The 12,478-nt window shown below is 59.5% G+C and overlaps 2 pseudogenes; both read left to right on the top strand.

Moving 5' to 3' along the window:
- The first annotated feature begins 1,345 nt into the window (after positions 1 to 1,345).
- LOC134629933 (5S ribosomal RNA) lies at positions 1,346 to 1,464 on the top strand (annotated as a pseudogene).
- A 4,881-nt stretch (positions 1,465 to 6,345) lies between these two features.
- LOC134629932 (5S ribosomal RNA) lies at positions 6,346 to 6,464 on the top strand (annotated as a pseudogene).
- Positions 6,465 to 12,478: the final 6,014 nt, after the last annotated feature.

Below are 12,478 nucleotides of genomic sequence, written 5' to 3'. Positions count from 1 at the left end.
ACCAGGGCCTGTGCTACTGGCTGAGGCCATTGACACCACACCAAGGCCTGTGCTGCTGGCTGAGGCTATGGACACCACACCAGTGCCTGTGGCTCTGGCTGAGGCCATGTACACCACCCCCGGGCCTTTGATGCTGGCTGAGGTCATGAACACCACACCAGGTCCTGTGGCTCTGGCTGAGGCCATCTACATCACACCAGGGCCAGTGTTTCTGGCTGAGGCGATGGACACCACACCAGGACCTGTGCTGCTGGCTGAGGCCAACTACACCACAACAGGAGCTGTGCTGCTGGCTGAGGTATGGACACCACACCAGGGCCTGTGCTGCTTGCTGTGGGCCTGTAGCTCTGGCTTAGGCCATGAACACCACACCAAGGTCTGTGGCTCTGGCTGAGGCAATCTACAACACAACAGGGCCTGTGCTTCCGGATGTGGACCTGTGCAACCAGCTTAGGACACCTACACCACACCAAGGACTGTGGCTCTGTCTGAGGCCGTCTACACCACACCAGGACCTGTGCTACTGGCTGAGGCCATGGACACCTCTTCAGGGCCTGTGGCTTTGTCTGAGGCCATGGACACCTCTTCAGGGCCTGTGGCTTTGTCTGAGGCCATGTACACCACACCAGGGCCTGTGGCTCTGGATGAGTTCGTCTACAACACACCAAGGACTGTGCTGCTGGATGAGGCAATGTTCATCACACCAGGGCCTGTGCGGCTGGCTGAGGCTATGGACACCACACCAGGGCCTGTGGTGCTGGCCGAGGCCAACTACACCAAACAAGGGCCTGTGGCTCTGTCTGAGGCCATCTACACCACACCAGGGCCAGTGCTTCTGGCTGAGGCCATGGACACCACACCAGGGCCTGTGCTGCTGGCTGAGGCCATGGACACCACACCAGGACCTGTGCTGCTGGCTGAGGCCAACTACACCCCACCAGGGCATGTGGCTCTGTCTGAGGCCATCTACACCACACCAGGGCCAGTGCTTCTGGCTGAGGCCATGGACACCACAACAGGGCCTGTGCTGTTGGCTGAGGCTATGGACACCACACCAGTGCCTGTGGCTCTGGCTGAGGCCATGTACACCACCCCCGGGCCTTTGATGCTGGCTGAGGCCAACTACACCACACCAGGTCCTGTGGCTCTGGCTGAGGCCATTTACACCACACCAGGGCCTGTGTTGCTGATCAAAGGCTAAAATGAGTCCTTTGGTTAGGGTATTAGGCAAGCATGCAGTTACCATTAACACTGTAGTTAAATTGGAGGCTTGTGTTCGTAACTGCGAGTATTGGCCACCTCACTACTTGATACCATAAATTGACGCTTTGTGCTGACGCCAGCAGCTTACGGCCATACCGCCTTGCTAAAGCCTGATCTCGTCTGATCTCGGAAGCTATGCAAGGTTGGGCTTGGTTAGTACTTGGATGGGAGACTGCCTGGGAATACCAGGTGCTGTAAGAATTTGCTTTTCATGTCACTGAGCTGATTTTGATCCAGAGAAGGAGGGTGTTGGTGTCCATTAATGAGGCCACATTAACGACATTCCTTTTGGCTGTTTTCAGCAATGTCTTGTGCTGCCGGGTGAGGCCATCCGCACCACACCGAGGCCTATTCTGCTAACATAGGTCATCTAAATTACACCAGGGCCTGTGGCCTGCGCTGACGCCGTCTACATTACACCAGGGCCTGTGCTTCTGGCTGAGACCATGGACACCACACCAGGACCTGTGCTGCTGGCTGAGGCTTTGGACACCACCCCAGGGCCTGTGGCTCTGGCTGAGGCCATTTACACCACACAGGGCCTGTGCTTCTGGCTGTGGACCTGTGCAGCCAGCTTAGGCCACCTTCACCACACCAGGGCCTGTGCTTCTGGCTGTGGACCTCTGCAGCCAGGTTAGGCCACCTACACCACACCAGGGCCTGTAGCTCTGGCTGAAGCCATCTACATCACACCAGGTCCTGTGCTTCTGGTTGTGGACCTGTGCAGCCAGCTTAGGCCACCTACACCACGCCAGGGCCTGTGCTTCTGGCTGTGGACCTGTGCAGCCAGCTTAGGCCACCTACACCACACCAGGGCCTGTGGCTCTGGCTGAGGCCGTCTACATCACACCAGGGCCTGTGCTACTGGCTGAGGCCATGGACACCACACCAAGACCTGTGCTGCTGGCTGAAGCTATGGACACCACACCAGGGCATTTGGCTCTGGCTGAGGCCATGAACACCACACCAGGGCCTGTGGCTCTGGCTGAGGCCAGCTACACCACACCACGGCCAGTGCATCTGGCTGAGGCTATGGACACCACACCAGGGCCTGTAGTGCTGGCTGTGGACCTGTGCAGCCAGCTTAGGCCACCTACACCACACCATGGCCTGTGGCTCTGGCTGAAGCAGTCTACATCACACCAGGGCCTGTGCTACTGGCTGAGACCATGCACACCACAAAGGGCCTGTGGTGCTGACTGAGGCAACCTACACCACAACAGGGCCTGTGGCTCCTGATGAGGCCATCTACAACACACCAAGGGCCTGTGTCTCTGGCTGAGACCATCTACACCACACCAGGGCCTGTGCCTCTAGCTGAGGCCATGTACACCACACCAGGGCCTGTGCTGCTGGCTGTGGACCTGTGCAGCCAGCTTAGGCCACCTACACCACACCAGGGCCTGTGCTACTGGCTGAGGCCATGGACACCACACCAGGACCTGTGCTGCTGGCTGAGGCTATGGACACCACCCCAGAGCCTTTGGATCTGGCTGAGGCCATGTACACCACACACGGCCTGTGGCTCTGGATGAGGCCGTCTACAACACACCAAGGGCTGTACTACTGGATGAGGCCATGTTTATCACCCCAGGGCCTGTGCTGCTGGCTGAGGCCAACTACACCACACAAGGGCCTGTGTCTCTGGCTGAGATCATCTACACCACACCAGGGCCTGTGCCTCTAGCTGAGGCCATGTACACCACACCAGGGCTTGTGCTGCTGGCTGTGGACCTGTGCGGCCAGCTTAGGCCACCTACACCACACCAGGGCCTGTGCTGCTGGCTGAGGCTATGGACACCACACCAGTGCCTGTGGCTCTGGCTGAGGCCATGTACACCACCCTCGGGCCTTTGATGCTGGCTGAGGTCATGAACACCACACCAGGTCCTGTGGCTCTGGCTGAGGCCATCTACATCACACCAGGGCCAGTGTTTCTGGCTGAGGCGATGGACACCACACCAGGACCTGTGCTGCTGGCTGAGGCCAACTACACCACACCAGGAGCTGTGCTGCTGGCTGAGCTATGGACACCACACCAGGGCCTGTGCTGCTTGCTGTGGGCCTGTAGCTCTGGCTTAGGCCATGAACACCACACCAAGGTCTGTGGCTCTGGCTGAGGCAATCTACAACACAACATGGCCAGTGCTTCCGGATGTGGACCTGTGCAGCCAGCTTAGGACACCTACACCACACCAAGGCCTGTGGCTCTGTCTGAGGCCGTCTACACCACACCAGGACCTGTGCTACTGGCTGAGGCCATGGACACCTCTTCAGGGCCTGTGGCTTTGTCTGAGGCCATGGACACCTCTTCAGGGCCTGTGGCTTTGTCTGAGGCCATGTACAGCACACCAGGGCCTGTGGCTCTGGATGAGTTCGTCTACAACACACCAAGGACTGTGCTGCTGGATGAGGCAATGTTCATCACACCACGGCCTGTGCGGCTGGCTGAGGCTATGGACACCACACCAGGGCCTGTGGTGCTGGCTGAGGCCAACTACACCAAACAAGGGCCTGTGGCTCTGTCTGAGGCCATCTACACCACACCAGGGCCAGTGCTTCTGGCTGAGGCCATGGACACCACACCAGGGCCTGTGCTTCTGGCTGTGGACCTGTGCAGCCAGCTTAGGCCACCTACACCACACCAGGGCCTGTGCTTCTGGCTGTGGACCTGTGCAGCCAGGTTAGGCCACCTACACCACACCAGGGCCTGTGGCTCTGGCTGAAGCCGTCTACATCACACCAGGTCCTGTGCTTCTGGTTGTGGACCTGTGCAGCCAGGTTAGGCCACCTACACCACGCCAGGGCCTGTGCTTCTGGCTGTGGACCTGTGCAGCCAGCTTAGGCCACCTACACCACACCAGGGCCTGTGGCTCTGGCTGAGGCCGTCTACATCACACCAGGGCCTGTGCTACTGGCTGAGGCCATGGACACCACACCAAGACCTGTGCTGCTGGCTGAAGCTATGGACACCACACCAGGGCATTTGGCTCTGGCTGAGGCCATGAACACCACACCAGGGCCTGTGGCTCTGGCTGAGGCCAGCTACACCACACCACGGCCAGTGCATCTGGCTGAGGCCATGGACACCACACCAGGGCCTGTACTGCTGGCTGTGGACCTGTGCAGCCAGCTTAGGCCACCTACACCACACCATGGCCTGTGGCTCTGGCTGAAGCAGTCTACATCACACCAGGGCCTGTGCTACTGGCTGAGGCCATGCACACCACACAGGGCCTGTGCTGCTGACTGAGGCAACCTACACCACAACAGGGCCTGTGGCTCCTGATGAGGCCATCTACAACACACCAAGGGCCTGTGCCTCTAGCTGAGGCCATGTACACCACACCAGGGCCTGTGCTGCTGGCTGTGGACCTGTGCAGCCAGCTTAGGCCACCTACACCACACCAGGGCCTGTGCTACTGGCTGAGGCCATGGACACCACACCAGGACCTGTGCTGCTGGCTGAGGCTATGGACACCACCCCAGAGCCTTTGGATCTGGCTGAGGCCATGTATACCACACACGGCCTGTGGCTCTGGATGAGGCCGTCTACAACACACCAAGGGCTGTACTACTGGATGAGGCCATGTTTATCACCCCAGGGCCTGTGCTGCTGGCTGAGGCCAACTACACCACACAAGGGCCTTTGTCTCTGGCTGAGATCATCTACACCACACCAGGGCCTGTGCCTCTAGCTGAGGCCATGTACACCACACCAGGGCTTGTGCTGCTGGCTGTGGACATGTGCAGCCAGCTTAGGCCACCTACACCACACCAGGGCCTGTGCTACTGGCTGAGGCCAGGGACACCACACCAAGGCCTGTGCTGCTGGCTGAGGCTAGGGACACCACACCAGTGCCTGTGGCTCTGGCTGAGGCCATTTACACCACCCCCGGGCCTTTGATGCTGGCTGAGGTCATGAACACCACACCAGGTCCTGTGGCTCTGGCTGAGGCCATCTACATCACACCAGGGCCAGTGTTTCTGGCTGAGGCGATGGACACCACACCAGGACCTGTGCTGCTGGCTGAGGCCAACTACACCACAACAGGAGCTGTGCTGCTGGCTGAGCTATGGACACCACACCAGGGCCTGTGCTGCTTGCTGTGGGCCTGTAGCTCTGGCTTAGGCCATGAACACCACACCAAGGTCTGTGGCTCTGGCTGAGGCAATCTACAACACAACAGGGCCTGTGCTTCCGGATGTGGACCTGTGCAGCCAGCTTAGGCCACCTACACCACACCAAGGCCTGTGGCTCTGTCTGAGGCCGTCTACACCACACCAGGACCTGTGCTACTGGCTGAGGCCATGGACACCTCTTCAGGGCCTGTGGCTTTGTCTGAGGCCATGTACACCACACCAGGGCCTGTGGCTCTGGATGAGGTCGTCTACAACACACCAAGGACTGTGCTGCTGGATGAGGCAATGTTCATCACACCAGGGCCTGTGCGGCTGGCTGAGGCTATGGACACCACACCAGGGCCTGTGGTGCTGGCTGAGGCCAACTACACCAAACAAGGGCCTGTGGCTCTGTCTGAGGCCATCTACACCACACCAGGGCCAGTGCTTCTGGCTGAGGCCATGGACACCACACCAGGGCCTGTGCTGCTGGCTGAGGCCATGGACACCACACCAGGACCTGTGCTGCTGGCTGAGGCCAACTACACCCCACCAGGGCATGTGGCTCTGTCTGAGGCCATCTACACCACACCAGGGCCAGTGCTTCTGGCTGAGGCCATGGACACCACAACAGGGCCTGTGCTGTTGGCTGAGGCTATGGACACCACACCAGTGCCTGTGGCTCTGGCTGAGGCCATGTACACCACCCCCGGGCCTTTGATGCTGGCTGAGGCCAACTACACCACACCAGGTCCTGTGGCTCTGGCTGAGGCCATTTACACCACACCAGGGCCTGTGTTGCTGATCAAAGGCTAAAATGAGTCCTTTGGTTAGGGTATTAGGCAAGCATGCAGTTACCATTAACACTGTAGTTAAATTGGAGGCTTGTGTTCGTAACTGCGAGTATTGGCCACCTCACTACTTGATACCATAAATTGACGCTTTGTGCTGACGCCAGCAGCTTACGGCCATACCGCCTTGCTAAAGCCTGATCTCGTCTGATCTCGGAAGCTATGCAAGGTTGGGCTTGGTTAGTACTTGGATGGGAGACTGCCTGGGAATACCAGGTGCTGTAAGAATTTGCTTTTCATGTCACTGAGCTGATTTTGATCCAGAGAAGGAGGGTGTTGGTGTCCATTAATGAGGCCACATTAACGACATTCCTTTTGGCTGTTTTCAGCAATGTCTTGTGCTGCCGGGTGAGGCCATCCGCACCACACCGAGGCCTATTCTGCTAACATAGGTCATCTAAATTACACCAGGGCCTGTGGCCTGCGCTGACGCCGTCTACATTACACCAGGGCCTGTGCTTCTGGCTGAGACCATGGACACCACACCAGGACCTGTGCTGCTGGCTGAGGCTTTGGACACCACCCCAGGGCCTGTGGCTCTGGCTGAGGCCATTTACACCACACAGGGCCTGTGCTTCTGGCTGTGGACCTGTGCAGCCAGCTTAGGCCACCTTCACCACACCAGGGCCTGTGCTTCTGGCTGTGGACCTCTGCAGCCAGGTTAGGCCACCTACACCACACCAGGGCCTGTAGCTCTGGCTGAAGCCGTCTACATCACACCAGGTCCTGTGCTTCTGGTTGTGGACCTGTGCAGCCAGCTTAGGCCACCTACACCACGCCAGGGCCTGTGCTTCTGGCTGTGGACCTGTGCAGCCAGCTTAGGCCACCTACACCACACCAGGGCCTGTGGCTCTGGCTGAGGCCGTCTACATCACACCAGGGCCTGTGCTACTGGCTGAGGCCATGGACACCACACCAAGACCTGTGCTGCTGGCTGAAGCTATGGACACCACACCAGGGCATTTGGCTCTGGCTGAGGCCATGAACACCACACCAGGGCCTGTGGCTCTGGCTGAGGCCAGCTACACCACACCACGGCCAGTGCATCTGGCTGAGGCTATGGACACCACACCAGGGCCTGTAGTGCTGGCTGTGGACCTGTGCAGCCAGCTTAGGCCACCTACACCACACCATGGCCTGTGGCTCTGGCTGAAGCAGTCTACATCACACCAGGGCCTGTGCTACTGGCTGAGACCATGCACACCACAAAGGGCCTGTGGTGCTGACTGAGGCAACCTACACCACAACACGGCCTGTGGCTCCTGATGAGGCCATCTACAACACACCAAGGGCCTGTGTCTCTGGCTGAGACCATCTACACCACACCAGGGCCTGTGCCTCTAGCTGAGGCCATGTACACCACACCAGGGCCTGTGCTGCTGGCTGTGGACCTGTGCAGCCAGCTTAGGCCACCTACACCACACCAGGGCCTGTGCTACTGGCTGAGGCCATGGACACCACACCAGGACCTGTGCTGCTGGCTGAGGCTATGGACACCACCCCAGAGCCTTTGGATCTGGCTGAGGCCATGTACACCACACACGGCCTGTGGCTCTGGATGAGGCCGTCTACAACACACCAAGGGCTGTACTACTGGATGAGGCCATGTTTATCACCCCAGGGCCTGTGCTGCTGGCTGAGGCCAACTACACCACACAAGGGCCTGTGTCTCTGGCTGAGATCATCTACACCACACCAGGGCCTGTGCCTCTAGCTGAGGCCATGTACACCACACCAGGGCTTGTGCTGCTGGCTGTGGACCTGTGCGGCCAGCTTAGGCCACCTACACCACACCAGGGCCTGTGCTACTGGCTGAGGCTATGGACACCACACCAGTGCCTGTGGCTCTGGCTGAGGCCATGTACACCACCCCCGGGCCTTTGATGCTGGCTGAGGTCATGAACACCACACCAGGTCCTGTGGCTCTGGCTGAGGCCATCTACATCACACCAGGGCCAGTGTTTCTGGCTGAGGCGATGGACACCACACCAGGACCTGTGCTGCTGGCTGAGGCCAACTACACCACACCAGGAGCTGTGCTGCTGGCTGAGCTATGGACACCACACCAGGGCCTGTGCTGCTTGCTGTGGGCCTGTAGCTCTGGCTTAGGCCATGAACACCACACCAAGGTCTGTGGCTCTGGCTGAGGCAATCTACAACACAACATGGCCAGTGCTTCCGGATGTGGACCTGTGCAGCCAGCTTAGGACACCTACACCACACCAAGGCCTGTGGCTCTGTCTGAGGCCGTCTACACCACACCAGGACCTGTGCTACTGGCTGAGGCCATGGACACCTCTTCAGGGCCTGTGGCTTTGTCTGAGGCCATGGATACCTCTTCAGGGCCTGTGGCTTTGTCTGAGGCCATGTACAGCACACCAGGGCCTGTGGCTCTGGATGAGTTCGTCTACAACACACCAAGGACTGTGCTGCTGGATGAGGCAATGTTCATCACACCAGGGCCTGTGCGGCTGGCTGAGGCTATGGACACCACACCAGGGCCTGTGGTGCTGGCTGAGGCCAACTACACCAAACAAGGGCCTGTGGCTCTGTCTGAGGCCATCTACACCACACCAGGGCCAGTGCTTCTGGCTGAGGCCATGGACACCACACCAGGGCCTGTGCTTCTGGCTGTGGACCTGTGCAGCCAGCTTAGGCCACCTACACCACACCAGGGCCTGTGCTTCTGGCTGTGGACCTGTGCAGCCAGGTTAGGCCACCTACACCACACCAGGGCCTGTGGCTCTGGCTGAAGCCGTCTACATCACACCAGGTCCTGTGCTTCTGGTTGTGGACCTGTGCAGCCAGGTTAGGCCACCTACACCACGCCAGGGCCTGTGCTTCTGGCTGTGGACCTGTGCAGCCAGCTTAGGCCACCTACACCACACCAGGGCCTGTGGCTCTGGCTGAGGCCGTCTACATCACACCAGGGCCTGTGCTACTGGCTGAGGCCATGGACACCACACCAAGACCTGTGCTGCTGGCTGAAGCTATGGACACCACACCAGGGCATTTGGCTCTGGCTGAGGCCATGAACACCACACCAGGGCCTGTGGCTCTGGCTGAGGCCAGCTACACCACACCACGGCCAGTGCATCTGGCTGAGGCCATGGACACCACACCAGGGCCTGTACTGCTGGCTGTGGACCTGTGCAGCCAGCTTAGGCCACCTACACCACACCATGGCCTGTGGCTCTGGCTGAAGCAGTCTACATCACACCAGGGCCTGTGCTACTGGCTGAGGCCATGCACACCACACAGGGCCTGTGCTGCTGACTGAGGCAACCTACACCACAACAGGGCCTGTGGCTCCTGATGAGGCCATCTACAACACACCAAGGGCCTGTGCCTCTAGCTGAGGCCATGTACACCACACCAGGGCCTGTGCTGCTGGCTGTGGACCTGTGCAGCCAGCTTAGGCCACCTACACCACACCAGGGCCTGTGCTACTGGCTGAGGCCATGGACACCACACCGGGACCTGTGCTGCTGGCTGAGGCTATGGACACCACCCCAGAGCCTTTGGATCTGGCTGAGGCCATGTATACCACACACGGCCTGTGGCTCTGGATGAGGCCGTCTACAACACACCAAGTGCTGTACTACTGGATGAGGCCATGTTTATCACCCCAGGGCCTGTGCTGCTGGCTGAGGCCAACTACACCAAACAAGGGCCTGTGGCTCTGTCTGAGGCCATCTACACCACACCAGGGCCAGTGCTTCTGGCTGAGGCCATGGACACCACACCAGGGCCTGTGCTTCTGGCTGTGGACCTGTGCAGCCAGCTTAGGCCACCTACACCACACCAGGGCCTGTGCTTCTGGCTGTGGACCTGTGCAGCCAGGTTAGGCCACCTACACCACACCAGGGCCTGTGGCTCTGGCTGAAGCCGTCTACATCACACCAGGTCCTGTGCTTCTGGTTGTGGACCTGTGCAGCCAGGTTAGGCCACCTACACCACGCCAGGGCCTGTGCTTCTGGCTGTGGACCTGTGCAGCCAGCTTAGGCCACCTACACCACACCAGGGCCTGTGGCTCTGGCTGAGGCCGTCTACATCACACCAGGGCCTGTGCTACTGGCTGAGGCCATGGACACCACACCAAGACCTGTGCTGCTGGCTGAAGCTATGGACACCACACCAGGGCATTTGGCTCTGGCTGAGGCCATGAACACCACACCAGGGCCTGTGGCTCTGGCTGAGGCCAGCTACACCACACCACGGCCAGTGCATCTGGCTGAGGCCATGGACACCACACCAGGGCCTGTACTGCTGGCTGTGGACCTGTGCAGCCAGCTTAGGCCACCTACACCACACCATGGCCTGTGGCTCTGGCTGAAGCAGTCTACATCACACCAGGGCCTGTGCTACTGGCTGAGGCCATGCACACCACACAGGGCCTGTGCTGCTGACTGAGGCAACCTACACCACAACAGGGCCTGTGGCTCCTGATGAGGCCATCTACAACACACCAAGGGCCTGTGCCTCTAGCTGAGGCCATGTACACCACACCAGGGCCTGTGCTGCTGGCTGTGGACCTGTGCAGCCAGCTTAGGCCACCTACACCACACCAGGGCCTGTGCTACTGGCTGAGGCCATGGACACCACACCAGGACCTGTGCTGCTGGCTGAGGCTATGGACACCACCCCAGAGCCTTTGGATCTGGCTGAGGCCATGTATACCACACACGGCCTGTGGCTCTGGATGAGGCCGTCTACAACACACCAAGGGCTGTACTACTGGATGAGGCCATGTTTATCACCCCAGGGCCTGTGCTGCTGGCTGAGGCCAACTACACCACACAAGGGCCTTTGTCTCTGGCTGAGATCATCTACACCACACCAGGGCCTGTGCCTCTAGCTGAGGCCATGTACACCACACCAGGGCTTGTGCTGCTGGCTGTGGACATGTGCAGCCAGCTTAGGCCACCTACACCACACCAGGGCTTGTGCTACTGGCTGAGGCCAGGGACACCACACCAAGGCCTGTGCTGCTGGCTGAGGCTAGGGACACCACACCAGTGCCTGTGGCTCTGGCTGAGGCCATTTACACCACCCCCGGGCCTTTGATGCTGGCTGAGGTCATGAACACCACACCAGGTCCTGTGGCTCTGGCTGAGGCCATCTACATCACACCAGGGCCAGTGTTTCTGGCTGAGGCGATGGACACCACACCAGGACCTGTGCTGCTGGCTGAGGCCAACTACACCACAACAGGAGCTGTGCTGCTGGCTGAGCTATGGACACCACACCAGGGCCTGTGCTGCTTGCTGTGGGCCTGTAGCTCTGGCTTAGGCCATGAACACCACACCAAGGTCTGTGGCTCTGGCTGAGGCAATCTACAACACAACAGGGCCTGTGCTTCCGGATGTGGACCTGTGCAGCCAGCTTAGGCCACCTACACCACACCAAGGCCTGTGGCTCTGTCTGAGGCCGTCTACACCACACCAGGACCTGTGCTACTGGCTGAGGCCATGGACACCTCTTCAGGGCCTGTGGCTTTGTCTGAGGCCATGTACACCACACCAGGGCCTGTGGCTCTGGATGAGGTCGTCTACAACACACCAAGGACTGTGCTGCTGGATGAGGCAATGTTCATCACACCAGGGCCTGTGCTGCTGGCTGAGGCTATGGACACCACACCAGGGCCTGTGGTGCTGGCTGAGGCCAACTACACCAAACAAGGGCCTGTGGCTCTGTCTGAGGCCATCTACACCACACCAGGGCCAGTGCTTCTGGCTGAGGCCATGGACACCACACCAGGGCCTGTGCTGCTGGCTGAGGCCATGGACACCACACCAGGACCTGTGCTGCTGGCTGAGGCCAACTACACCCCACCAGGGCATGTGGCTCTGTCTGAGGCCATCTACACCACACCAGGGCCAGTGCTTCTGGCTGAGGCCATGGACACCACAACAGGGCCTGTGCTGTTGGCTGAGGCTATGGACACCACACCAGTGCCTGTGGCTCTGGCTGAGGCCATGTACACCACCCCCGGGCCTTTGATGCTGGCTGAGGCCAACTACACCACACCAGGTCCTGTGGCTCTGGCTGAGGCCATTTACACCACACCAGGGCCTGTGTTGCTGATCAAAGGCTAAAATGAGTCCTTTGGTTAGGGTATTAGGCAAGCATGCAGTTACCATTAACACTGTAGTTAAATTGGAGGCTTGTGTTCGTAACTGCGAGTATTGGCCACCTCACTACTTGATACCATAAATTGACGCTTTGTGCTGACGCCAGCA

The sequence above is a fragment of the Pelmatolapia mariae genome, linkage group LG6 (genome assembly GCF_036321145.2).
Source record: "Pelmatolapia mariae isolate MD_Pm_ZW linkage group LG6, Pm_UMD_F_2, whole genome shotgun sequence".
In the NCBI taxonomy this organism is placed as follows: domain Eukaryota; kingdom Metazoa; phylum Chordata; class Actinopteri; order Cichliformes; family Cichlidae; genus Pelmatolapia; species Pelmatolapia mariae.
This window is presented reverse-complemented; position numbering and strand designations above follow the sequence as displayed.